We start from the raw sequence: 14,205 nt of genomic DNA on the forward strand, positions 1-14,205 counted from the left end.
GGATCGGTGGCCGCTAGAGGGGAGGGGGGTGAATAGCGTCTCACCCAAATCGATGGCTTCCTACGTATTCGTTAGTGCGCAAGCGGAATAATACAATACAAATTACGAATACGAAAGCTAAAGATAAAGAAAAGAACAAGCAAACCAATGCACGTCGATGTAACGTGGTTCGGAGATGATGCTCTTACTCCACGGCTGTCCGTAAGGTGGACGATCCCTCAATCCGTCGGTGGATTAGTCCCCGGAAACTCCGGCTAGCTCAAACCGCTCCTTGTGGGTGGAGAAACCTCACCACAACTTCAACCAAGAACACTTGGACACAAGAGATCCTTGAGCACTTTGGTGACTACTAATTAGGCTTTAACCAAGTCTAATTTCGTCACCTTGGCCGGCCATACCAAGCTCCTTCTTATAGAGCTTGGAACAAATCAGAACCTGATTTGCCCGTTACCAGTCGACTGGTCCTTCCACCAGTCGACTGGTGCCAGCCCAACGACTCTCTCAACGGCTATGCTACAGTGCATCAGTCGACTGCTACAGTCACCAGTCCACTGCTACATTACTGCTACAGTAACGCTACAGTGCGCTACAGTAAACCCTAATTCTAGGATTTTACCTCGAGTACATTCACTCAGTACTCGTTCTCGCCCGACCAACCTAGACCTAGCCTTCTAGCCTCCTCCATCAGCCTTGCGTCCCTCGGATGCCTCCCCATCCTTCACGTTTTGCCTTCTGGAGCTTCCATCGGCCTTGTCATTGTTGTCGGGTCTTCCTTTGCCAAGAGATCGCGCCTCCGGGACTTCATTCATTGCCAAGTCACACTTGGACTTACGTTGCCAAGATTACATGCTTGGACTTACACCGCCAAGACTCATCCTTGGACTTTCCTCCTTTGCCAAGATCACACTTGGACTTACGTTGCCAAGACTACATGCTTGGACTTTCACCGCCAAAACTCACCCTTGGACTTTCCTTGTTGTACCTGTATCTTGCACACTCACAATGCATATCAAATACAACAATAAACCTAACTTAAACCTTTGCCCAAACATCAAAACTTAGGGCACCTAGATTGCTCCAACACTGTTGACTTCTTGAGGCGGAAGAACGCTTAGCAGATGGTACTCTGCTTTGCCGTTCGCCACGAAGTCGACCTACTCCTTTTTTGTCCATTTATCTATTTCCTTGTCCTCTGGAGCTTGAAAACCAAGTTTTATTGTTAAAAATAATTCAATATCTGTTGTAAGAAATACCTGCATATGTTTTTTCCAAGTGGCAAAATCCCCTTCGAATTTCGGCGGGTGAATGCTTGGTCCGGCCATCTCGTTGCTTCGTTCGGCGGTTAGTCCTCCTGAAGCGCCTTGGCTCTGATACCACTTGTAGCATCGTTGGGCCGGCTAGAAGGGGGGAGGTTGAATAACCCTGTAAAAAAAAAACAAAAACAACCCTTCTTGAACTCTTAAACTAACACTTGTATAAAATTAGCTAAGCAGAAATACAAGAAAGAAACGAGGCACCGTGTTTAACTTGATTACAACCGGGGAGGTTGTTAATCCAAGGAAAGTGATCGTACTAAAAACTCCTTCGGGCGGAGAAGCCTCTTACACCGGTGAAAGCACAAAAACAGAAGCTAAACTAGAATAGTGAGCGCACAAGTGTTTGGAATGCTAATTACTGAGTTGATGAAAAGTTTCTGGACCAAGGCTATATTTATAGCCTTGGTCGGGGCGCCTGGAAGGGTTCTGGGCGCCCTGGGGGGATAAAACTTTATCCCCCAACGTTCAGATCGCGTAAATCGTGATCCTGGTCAAAATCAGGGTCTGGGCGCCCGGAAGGGTTCCGGGCGCCCCGGAGGGCTCCGGGCGCCCCGGAGGGCTCCGGGCGCCCCGGACTGTTCCGGGCGCCCCAGAGCCCAAAGTCAACAGCGTTGACTTTTTCGTCCGGAACCTCTTCTCTGGTTCAGTCCCTCCTCGGTCTGGTTCTTCTCCTCCGGATCCGCTCGCTTGGGTGATCTCTGCCATCCGGAAAAGGGCTCACCCGAACCCAACTTCCGGTCTTCTCGAGCGAGCTTCCCTCCGGCTTCTCGTCCCTTGGAATCGCTGCGTGTTTCCTTCTCGTCCACCGGCGTACTCATCCGCAGTCTTCGTCCCTCGAACGCACCGCGTGTCATCCTTCTCGCTAGCTGCGTCTCTTGCTCCCCGAGCAATCTTCCGCTCCAGCTTTCGTCCCTCGGAACCACCGCACGCTTCCTTCTCGTCTGCGGGTGTACTTTTCCGCAGCACCTCGTCCCTCGGACTGCCGTCCTTCTCGCTAGCTGCGTCTTCCGCTGGACTACCTGTGTTCCTAAGCTCCTGCACACTTAGACACAAGGTTAAAAGACACAGGACCTACCTTAACTTGTTGATCACATCAAAACAACCTTGGGGTTCCAACACATTATTTTTCCTAATTCCCTTAAGTGTAATTTCAAGATTTTCAACATTTTTAATTATACACTTAGAGTTAGAAAAAGTAACTAAATAACCAGTGTCACACAGTTGATTTATGCTAAGTAAGTTAAAGTTAAATTTATCAACTAATAGTACTTTTCGAATAATAAAATCGGAACTCAGTTAGATATTACCGGTTCCGATTAACTTAAGTTTTTCGTTGTTGCCGAACGTAGTTGACCCTATGTTCTTGAGTTTCAGCTTAATGAACTTCAATCTGTCTCTAGTCATATGTCTGGCACATCCACTATCCAACATCCATTGTTCCAAATTATTATGTTCTAACACATAAAGTATTTGATTTGGATCCAATTTGATGAATTAAAAGATAGTTTGATTGAGTTCAATCGCTTAATTTTCTATCTCACCCAGTCTATATTGTAAAACATGTTATACTTACGGATGATTGTGAGATTTATTTTAAGTTGATTTGATTTGAATTTAAGTTTAATTTTAAATTGAGTTTAAGTAAGTTTAATTTAGTTTATGTTAAGTGTTACGTCTCCGCAAGTGTATGAATACGTCGTCAGTAAGATAAAAAAAATATCGTATCCACAGGGACTGGTTATAATCACTAAATATGTATCAAAACGAATTAACTAAACAACCGAACAAGAATTACACGAACTAAAACAAAACTAGAAAATAGAAATAGAAAGGTAAGGAAACTAGGTCTTATGGAAGTTCTAGGAGATTTGGTTTCTTTGTAATACTTATCAATGTAATATGGTCTACCAACCCTATCCTTAATTATCATGCATTTGCAAGAAATTGTCGGTTATCTTCTGCAGAAAACACCGGCTAAGGACATTAATCTACACTTTAAGAAACTAAATAGAAACGATCCTTATGAAGTCCGTTAACAGGGCAGCCCTGTTACGACACCCCTTGGTCATACAACATAGAAACTCATCACTAATCAATTCACATCAAGATATAGGGTACATCGCATTCATCTATCCCTCTTCTTTGTAGATTCTTGCATCACCCTTTAAGGTGATCCCCTAAATGTCCGTTAACGGGGTAGCCCTGTAACGACGCCCCTCGGTCATATAATCTAGAGAATTCCTCTACAAGATCCACAAGAATTACAAACATCCAATCAAGAATGGTAATTAGATCCAAACACAATAATCCACACAAGATTAAATTGATACAAAACATAACAACATCATTGAAACAAGAAGTTGGTAAACCCATGAATTCATATATCAATTCACATCACAAATACTCCCTCTATCCTAGAACAAGGAGATCTACTCCATGAAACAAGAGAAAAGAACTAAAGATAAGATGATCATAAACATTCCGATCTCAATCAAGAAGATAAAGAAGAAATGCTTATCTAAAGATGACGAGTGATCTTCGAAACCAATCTGTGCTACCGAAGTCGAATCTTGGATGAAAAACTCCTTGAAATTGCCGGATCAACGCCCAAAAGGTGAAGGAAAGCCTCAAGATTCGATCTCCCCAAAGGGAGAGCCTCCTCTCTTTCAAAGGAGGAGAAATCCTTATATAGGGCAGGGGGTTTGGGTGCCACACGACCCGTGCCATGGCCGTGTGAATCTCACACGGCCTTGCCTACTTCCCTCTCGGCCAGAGTCACACGATCGTGTGACTCTCACATGACCGTGCCATGATTTGTCACTGGATGCCTTGCACAATCGTGCAAATCCACACGACCTAGCAATATTTTGCCTCTGGAAATGTCACACGACCGTGTGGCACACACGGCCAGGCAATGCTTGGTCTCTGGAAGGCTTATACGATCGTGTAGATCCACACAGCCGTGTTCTAGATTAGCTTCCAAAGTGATACGCTCGTGTGGCTCTCACACGGTCGTTCCATTCTCCTTCTCTACTGAAGCTGCACGGCCAGCCAGCTTCACACGGCCAAGGTCATTTTCCTTTGGCATGGTTGTGTGACACTCATGGCTAGTGTCTTCTTTCTTCATTTGATTATTGAATTGGCCACGAACGTCAATTCTTCTTCAAATTCGACTCCTGTAGACAGAAAACACACAAGAGCATATCTCCAAACAAACAAGAGTAAATATGCTAAAAGTAATCAAGGAGCATGAAAATGCATAGATAAAGCATGCGTTAAATATAATAATGTAAATCAAAACATGCTAAACAAGTGTATACAATCTACGCACATCACACCCCTAGACTTAAACTTTTACTTGTCCTCAAGCAAAATGTCGCAATCTAGATTCATATGTTCTATAATGCATCATAATCCCTAATGCACTTTCTTATCTCTATCCAAAAGTTTCATTGATAAGCATGATCATGGAAATAACTCAAGTATGGCTTAAGCATAAGTCTCTTTGTGCACAGTGCAGATAAGTAACCCAAACTCTTCAAGTTTCAATTTTCGTCCTAGTCAAGTCGTCATCTAATTGAGTTCCTAATGTTTCCAGTGATAGACACTTACCTGCCACACACTTGGTTCATATTTCTCAATCAACCCAAGGTCTCAAAGGCGTGCTCGATATCAAGAGAATCATAGCAGTTATTTCCCCAGTATCCTAACTCGATCACAAAGGGGTAACTTGCTAGTTTTCACTCACGACAACTATTTTTTATATCTCTTATTCAACATTTTTTATTTTCTTTTCACTTTTTTTTTTTTCATTTTTTTCTAAATGGTTACAAGGTGCAACACTTAAAACATATGTACATAAGCACAAATATTGAGATATTTTGATTTTTCCAAATGTGCTTACATGATTTGAGCCTCATCTAGTAACCAAAATGAAGTTTGAGAAATCACCATGGAAACCAAGTACTAAACAAATAGGATGAATCATGACTATTTTAATGATATAAACTATTCAAGCTCAAGTAAAGTAAAAGTAAGATCCTTAAGGTTAAACCAAATCTCAAACTTATCTCCATACAATACTTAGCTCATATCATACTACTTAAGATAGAGAAAAGAGGTATACTAAACATACTAGCATTATTTACAACATCATGAATTAAGATAAAAATGCGCTAACCATTTTACTTAAAGACAAGAAAGTATAAAAGTGAAGATTGATGTTCTCAATATGTATGCCACAATGTTTCAAAAGACAATTAAATGAAAGTCAAAAAACAAACTCAAGAAACCAAACAAACAAAACAAAATGCATAATGAAATAGAAAAATTGAAAAATGCAAAGAAAAAATTAGGTTATTACAAACACCCCACCCCCCCGACTTAAACTTTTTATCGTCTCGATGAAATCAATATGATGGTGGAGGAGGAGGTGGGGGTCTACGTGAATGACCAATAGGAAAACCTGGAGTATCACTTAGGAACTTATGATATTCATAGAGGGCATCCACTTGTTGACTAGTAACACTCATGCCTTGCATGAATTCTCTCATCCTAGCTTGATCAATATCATAGTTTTGAACAAACTCGGCCACTTGACCTTGAAAATTATTCGTAAACTGAAAATGATCTTGTACCTCTCTAAACTGATCATCTGATAAAGTAAAGCGACCCTCCAACATTACTCGTTGGGCCTCCTGCTTCTCATGAAGCGAGTCTAGAGATGCACGAAAATCAGAAAAATCAAATCTGGACTGACCCGTACCATAGGAGAAAGAATGCCTAGCAGGTTCTGGATGTCCGGAGGGCTGCGGGTGTCCAGATGACGAGGGCTCAAGGTGGGGCTCTGTGTCCTCGAATAAAGAAGGGACATTCTCAAGATCTACATCAGTGATCACCCAATTAGTAGGGTTGCGAATAGAAGTACGCTCGGGATAAGGAAGGGGTAGTGGAAAATCATCCCTCCTAGGAAAAGCAAAATCATTCTCATCCCGACAAATCATTTTCATAGCAATGCATGCATCAATATCAATCATATTATTGCCATGAATAATCTCTAGTTCATCTATATCACAGCCCAAACTTATAGCTACTTGAGTAATCAAACCACCAAAAACAATCGATCCTAAGGATGTCTTCCCAGCTCTCACCAAGGTTTGCAAAAAATAAAAATCAGAATCAAAATAAACCTTATATAACATAGTCCACAAAGCATAAAGTTCCACTTTTCTAACAACTCAATCGTTTTCCCCTCTACAAAAAATAGTTTTACTCATAACTGAATGTAAGTACCTAAAAATGGAGTTTTGCATATGAGAAGCTTTAGCTCTAGAAGGCTCATAAGGTTGATCCAATCCAGTAATCGAATTCCAAAAATGATTCCAATTGAATCTAGAGTCAAACCTACGAGAGCTACCGGTGGGCAATCCAAAATAATTATTGAATTCACTAAATATCCACTGAAATTCTTGGTTCATTAATCTAAAAGTTATTTGGCCAACATAGCCATCCTCATTAGCAAAATGAACATCTAGTGAACTCAAAAACTCAAGTATAATGCGATGATATGTAGGTAGATGTGTGTACATGATATCATTCCAATCAAGAGACCCAATCATCCAATCTACATTATCTCTAATTCCTAGAATATTCAAAACAATTGGGTCCATATAACGTGTACACACAATTTTTCTATTGACAAGAATATCAAATCTAGATTTATGATCTTCATTTCTAAAAATAATATTGAATTCATTGTCGTTACCTTCGTTGTGTGAAATCCTCTTTCCTTTGCTCTTTGTGACCTTTTCCTTTCCTCTTTCCTTTGTTGGCTCCCTTCCTCCGCTTGATCCACCGCTTCCTTTACGAAATTTCTTTAAAAAAATAAAAAATGGAACCGCCACATCAGCGGCCCCTCTAGAGTCGGTCCCACGGAATGGAGGGAGGTAAATGCAGGTACACAGTTGAAAGCGTATAGCCGGGATGTTAACCCCAGGCAATGACACCCCAAGGATCGAACCCTGGACCTCTCGATCACGAAACCATGCGCCCCCAACTGTGCTACGTCCTGGGGACAACGAAGTTTCTTCAAAAAAGATTAGACATGATGTGAAGTTCAAAGCAGGGAAAGGCTTTGTGATTTGAGAAGTAAGATCTCAAGAGAATAGATCTCGAGAAATGAGATCTTAGCAGTGGAGGTAATTAGATCTTGAAGATAGGAGAAGAAAATTACTATTTAGATCTAGATATGAAATAGTTTGTAGAGAAAAATAAGGTAGAGAGCTAGATCTGAGAGCTCGAAGAAGATAGGTTGAAGATTAGCAGGAGTTGAGAGAGGGGGGTGTGTAGCCGACACGACCTGGGCATGGCCGTGTCTTATAGACACGACCAAGGTAGGGTTGCTCCGCACGGTCGTGTAGATCTACACGACCCAAGGTTCCTCCTTCTTGGGTATGTCCACACGGCCGTGCCAATGGCACGGGCAATGCAGGCTTCCTCTTGGCTTCTTTTGCACGGTCGTGTGTGATGCACAGCCGGATTCTTTTCCTTCTTGATTTAGCCTCACACGCCCGTGTCCGAGACACGACCGAGTCCTTCTTCTCGGAAATTCTCACACGGTCGTGTATGGGACACGGGCAGTACAATTTTCCTCTAAAAAATTCACACGGCCGTGTCTGGTACATGACCGAGCATGTCTCCTCCTCGGGTAAGTTTACACGACCCATGTGAGTCACACGGCCGAGTGCTCTTCCTCCTCTGTAAGCTCTACACAGCCGTGTCTAGTACACGGTCAAGCTCTGTTTAGCTCAACATAGATGATTTTCTCCCTTTCCAACTTCTCCAATGCTTCCATGCCCATGAAGTAATCATGGCCAGCTCATGGAAGCAAAATACAACCTGAAAACAAACAACAACAACGCAATAAGAACACTAACTAATGAAAAGAAAACTTGAATTGAAACTAACAAAAGAAATCCTTGGGTTGCCTCCAAAGAAGCGTTTGTTTAAGGTTTTTAGCTTGACTGATCCCCGTTTTCTTTTCGTTTTCTTGCCCTCGGAGGGTAGATGTATTTTTCATTTTTGTTGGGAGGCCTTCTCCCAACATCACTTGCCGGATCATGTACCTCGTCCAGCGGCCTCCTGTGAGGATGGAAATTCCAATCCTTTAGCTCGTAAGCGTCCACCCTGCTGTAAACACTTACTAAAAGAGAAGATACATGGTTAGAAGAATTAGATAAATCATATTCCAACCTTTCTTTACCAATTACCAATGAAAGCTTATAGTTTTTGACATCAATTATTGCTCCAGCTATTGCAAGAAAAGGTCTTCCTAATATGATTGGGATCTTTGGGTCTTCAACCATGTCGAGTACCACAAAATCTGTGAGAATTATGATTCCATCAACTTCTACTGGCACATTCTCTATAATAGCCATAGGATACCTGCAAGAATGATCAGCTAATTGTAGTGTCATGGTAGTAAGTTTAAAGTTTTTGAGACTTAATTTATTACAAATTGAATATGGAATGAGGCTAACACTTGTTCCGAAATCACAAAAAGTTTTTTCTATAAATTCAGCTCCTATATTGAAAGGAATATAAAAGCTTCCTGGATCTTTAAGCTTTGAGAAAGTGTTCTTTTCAAACAAAGCACTACATTCCTCGGTTAGAGCAATGGTCTCAATGTCTCCTCTTCTTCTTTTATTTGACATGATGTCCTTCAGGAATTTGGCAAACTTCGACATTTGTAAGATTGCATCAATTAAAGGAACTTCAACACAAATCTCCTTAACTTTTTCTAAAAATCTGCCAAACTCTTCATCTTTTTTCAGCATAACTAATCTTTGAGGAAAAGAGACTACTTGATTTTGTGGGTTAAGTGGAAGAGTCTCTTCAACCTTATTGGTACTCTCCTCTTCATCCTGAATTTGAATAGGTTCAAGTGCTGGAGGAGAGAGCTCTTCTTCAGTTTTCATCCCTTTTGGAGCAGTCACTTGAGGATCTCCCAAGGTCCGTCCGCTCCTAAATTCAATTCGATTGTAGTGCTCCATTGGATTAACATCAGGTTTTCTAGGAAATTGTCCTGGTGCTCTTGAAAATGATGAAGCTAACTGAGCAATTTGACTATCTAAAATATTTTGATGCTTGTCAGAATTATTCGTTCTCTGAGTTAACTTCAAGATAGCTTGCTTCATTTCATTTTGACCGGAAATAATTTCCTCAAGCATTTTCTCGAATTTAGAAGATTGATAGCCTTGAGAAGGTAGTTGTTGTTGGAAATTTTATTGCCCAAGCTGGAAACTTGGCCTTGCCCCCATAGATGGTCCTTGTTCTTGATTGTTTCTATAGGAAAAATTAGGATGATTCTTCCACCTAGGGTTGTATGTGTTTGAATATGGATTATTCTGTCTTTGATTATAACTCATAATAACATCATATTGTTCTAATTGATTGATTTGTGCAGAGATAGCTCCTAGAGGACATGCGTCTTGAGCATGATCAGAACTCTCACATATTTCACAACAACATACAATGACATTGACTGTACTAGTACTTGTTCCCATATTTTCTAGCTTCTTTGTAAGAGCATCCAGTTTTGCAGATATCATAGTGATTGCATCTACATCAAATGTAACACCCATAGGATCCCTAGAAATTTTACATGAAATTATGCATGATTAAATAGGTTTCATGTGGATTCTTCTTAAAAAAAATATATAAAATAAAAAGAACCAAAAAGAGGCATAACCAAGGATTGAACCTTGGACCTCTTAGTAAGTGGTTTCATGTTATAACCAGTAGCCCCAACAAGGGTGTGCTGATATGAAAAGAGGGAAATTATGGTTAAATGTAAGGAAAGTGAAGGCTCTCTCACTAAAGAGGAGAAGCCCAAGTTTCTTTCTTCTTCTTACAATGAAAAGAGAGTTTTACTTCCTCCCTTCATTTAGGATGAGTAAAAGAAAAAGGAAGAAAAAATTCATTTTTCCTTCTTCCTTTCATTTGGAATAAAAGGAGAAAAGAAAGAGAAAATTTTATTTTTCTTCTCTTCCTCCTCCCTCCTCCTCTCCACCGAAACTAAGCTTCATCTTCCTCACCATTGTCGAACCAAGCAAGAAGGTTTTCTCTCTAGGAAAAGCTTCACAACCAAGGGTACTTCTCTTAGAGGATTAAGCGAGAGATGTAAGTATCCCATCACTTGCAGTACAATAGTTTTCGTACGCTTTATGTTTAAAGGTTGTTAAAAAAAAGAAGAAAGAGACTTAGGGATTTCCTTACAAGTTTCGGCCAAGATGAGGAGTTGTGGTCACTTAGGGTTGCCAAGTTTACAATTTATGCTACATGTTGTACAAATAAAACCTAGAACTTTACGTAGGTTTCGGCCAAGATGGAACATAGGGTTTAGATCAAAGTGTTGAACCCTAAACATGATTGTTTATGCTCCTTCATGATACATGATTTATTACATGTTGTTAGTTAAGTTTTCATGCTACATGTTGTATAAATAAAACATAGGACTTTACTTTAGGTTTCTACCAAGATGGAACATAGGGTTTAGATCAAAGTGTTGAACCCTAAACATGATTGCTTATGCTCCTTCATCATACATGATTTATTACATGTTGTTAGTTAAGTTTTTATGCTACATGTTGTATAAATAAAACCTAGAACTTTACTTTAGGTTTCGGCCAAGATGGAACATAGGGTTTAGATCAAAGTGTTGAACCCTAAACATGATTGTTTATGCTCCTTCATGATACATGATTTATTACATGTTGTTAGTTAAGTTTTCATGCTACATGTTGTACAAATAAAACCTAGAACTTTACCTTAGGTTTCGGCCAAGATGGAACATAAAGTTTAGAGCAAAGTATTGAAACCTAAACATGCTTGTTTATGCTCCTTCATGATACATGATTTATTACATGTTGTTAGTTAAGTTTTCATGCTACATGTTGTATAAATAAAACCTAGAACTTTACTTTAGGTTTCGGCCAAGATGAAACATAAGGTTTAGATCAAAGTGTTGAAATCTAAACATGCTTGTTTATGCTCCTTCATGATACATGATCTATTACATGTGGTTAGTTAAGTTTTCATGCTATATGATGTATAAACAAAACCTAGAGTCTTACCTTAGGTTTCGGCCAAGGATGAACACAAGGTCTAGGGCAAGGTTTTGAAATCTAACCATGCTTGTTTTATGCTTCCTTATGATGTATGATTTCCTATGCAATGTTAGGTTAAATTTCCATGGTTTATGTTGCATGAAAAACCTAGAAACCTTATCCTTAGGTTTCGGCCAAGGTTGAATTAGGGGCTTAGAGAAAGTTGTAGAATCTAACTATACTTGTTTATGCTTCCTCATGATGTATGATTTTATATACAATGTTAGATTGAATTTCCATGTCTTAAGTTGCATGAAAAACCTAGAAACCTTATTCTTAGGTTTCGGCCAAGGTTGAATTAGAGGCTTAGAGAAAGTTGTAGACCTAAATTATACTTGTTTTATGCTTCCTCATGATGTATGATTTCCTATGCAATGTTAGGTTAAATTTCCATGGCTCATGTTGCATGAAAAACTTAGAAATACCACCTTGAGGTTTCGGCCAAGGTTGAATATTAGAGTTAGAACCTCACTTATGGTTACCAAAGGACTCACTTGCTATGCTATGTAGGTTGTAAAAGTTTCTTGCTTTAAATTGATTCAAGGAAAATTTAAAACATGCCTTTATGTTTCGGCCAAGATAAGAAGAATGAGGTTAAGAAGCTACCTAGGGTTCCTAAGGTCTTACATGTTATGATTCATGATTATGAGGACTTAGGTAGTTGATTTCATGTCTCCATGTGGTTTGAAAATCTATGATGTATGTTTACATGTCTCGGACAAGCATGATTTAGGGCTTGTAAGAAGTTTCAACACCTTAATCATGCATGATGTTGAATCTTATGATATGATATGGATTTTCATGTCACCATGTTAATTGATATGTGCACTTCATGTTATCATATTATGTTTTTATGAGATACTATATAATGTGCACTTCATGTTATCTTGTTATGTTTTTATGATATGCTATATGTTATGTGCACTTGGTGCCATCATGCTATGTTTATGCAAGACATATGTAAGATGAAAAGCCTAAGAGATGCTTCCCTTAAGTTGGGATCAAAAGCACTCTTCATGATATGACAAGAATATGAAATGTTATGAAATGATAAGAACATGATATGTTATGATATGACATGATATGACATGCTATTTTACTTTGTATGGCTTGTACCAAGGGTGGGCTCCACAAACGCCCCTAGGTCGATGGTCTATGAAACGGGTCTAGTAAAAGGGGTGGGATCCTACGTGCCCCTAGGTCGATGGTCTATGAAACGGGCCTAGTTCCTAGTAGGTTCAAGATTTGCTACCTTGGATCTATTTAGGATGCGCGCATTTATGTATGTATGTGGTACAAGCCGAGCCCTCATGTTGAGATTATGTTTAAGTATATATATGATATATGTTTTCAAAAAGGACATCTTGCACATATACTCATTTCATGTTTTCAAAAGAATATCTTGCATCTACAAGTTCATGGTTTTCTTTATGTTTACTTAAGATGCTCTTGAAAAGATGTCTATGATACTTATATGATCATGTTACTCCTTTAAGTTATGCTCACATGATATGATATGACTTATGTTTATGCTCTCACATGATATGATATGACTTATATTTATGCTCTCACATGATATGATATGTCTTTTATGTGTATGCTCTCACATGTTATGTTATGTTTTACCAAATGAACATGTTATCACTTTATGTTCATGTATGATTCATGATTTTTGTGAGTAGGAAAGGGACTTACTAAGCCTATGGGCTTATAGTTTTTATGTTTCCTTGTATTGCAGAAAAAGAAAAGGAATGACTAAACTAAGAGAAGCAGCAGGAAGGGCAAGAGTGTGTGTGGCAGTGACACGGTGGAAGAAAACTGCTATATGTTTTTAAGTTCTAAATTGCTTATGAACCATGTGTTATCTTTATGTTTTGATAGTACTTTAACTAGTATGGATAGTTATGCACTTATGTTCTTTATGTTTCATGCTAGTATGCTTATGATAACATGAAATATGCTTCAAGTAGTTAGTATTAATTAAGTTGTATGCATGAATACTAGTAAGTCTACATGTTCAGTATGATAAGCATAATGATTAGTGTAGATTTAAAAAAAATTAAATAACTGTTTCCGCTGTCATGATTTTATATGTATGCACGTATGTAAGTAAGTAACCCCGCCCCTCCTTAAGAGTGGGAGGGCGGGTGTTACATCAAATTTCCCTGATGCCTTTGTTGGGTTTGAATAAGAATAGCCTCCACTTCTTTCAGTTGCCCATTGATGATGATTCTATGCTACACTTTCAATTATATCTTCGGCCTCATCTAAACTCTTATTCATAAGTGCCCCTCTAGCAGTTGAATCTAGGGACACCTTAGTATGGTAGTTGATGTCGTTATAAAATATGTGCAACACTAACCACTTCTCTAATCCGTGATGTGGGCATTGTCTGAGCATATTATTGTATCTATCCCATGCTTCAAATGAGGATTCTGAGTCTGACTGCCTGAAGTTTGCAATAAGATTTATCATATGAGTTGTCTTGCTTGGAGGATAGAACTTGTCTAAGAATTGCTGCTCACATTGCTCCCAAGTGGTAATGCTATTTGGAGCTAAAGAATTCAACCATCGTTTGACTCTATCTCGTAAAGAAAACCCAAATAATAATAATCTCACTGCTTCTGAAGGAACACCATTCATTTTCATGGTACTCCTGATTTCATAGAAACTTTCAAGTGTTGATTAGGATCTTCATACAGTCCTCCACCAAATTGATTTTG

At 39.2% G+C, this 14,205-nt stretch overlaps 1 pseudogene; it reads left to right on the forward strand.

Annotated features, from left to right (window-relative positions):
• The first annotated feature begins 13,853 nt into the window (after positions 1–13,853).
• LOC121974029 lies at positions 13,854–13,925 on the forward strand (annotated as a pseudogene).
• The last annotated feature ends 280 nt before the right edge of the window (positions 13,926–14,205 follow it).

This window comes from Zingiber officinale, chromosome 4A (assembly GCF_018446385.1).
Source record: "Zingiber officinale cultivar Zhangliang chromosome 4A, Zo_v1.1, whole genome shotgun sequence".
In the NCBI taxonomy this organism is placed as follows: domain Eukaryota; kingdom Viridiplantae; phylum Streptophyta; class Magnoliopsida; order Zingiberales; family Zingiberaceae; genus Zingiber; species Zingiber officinale.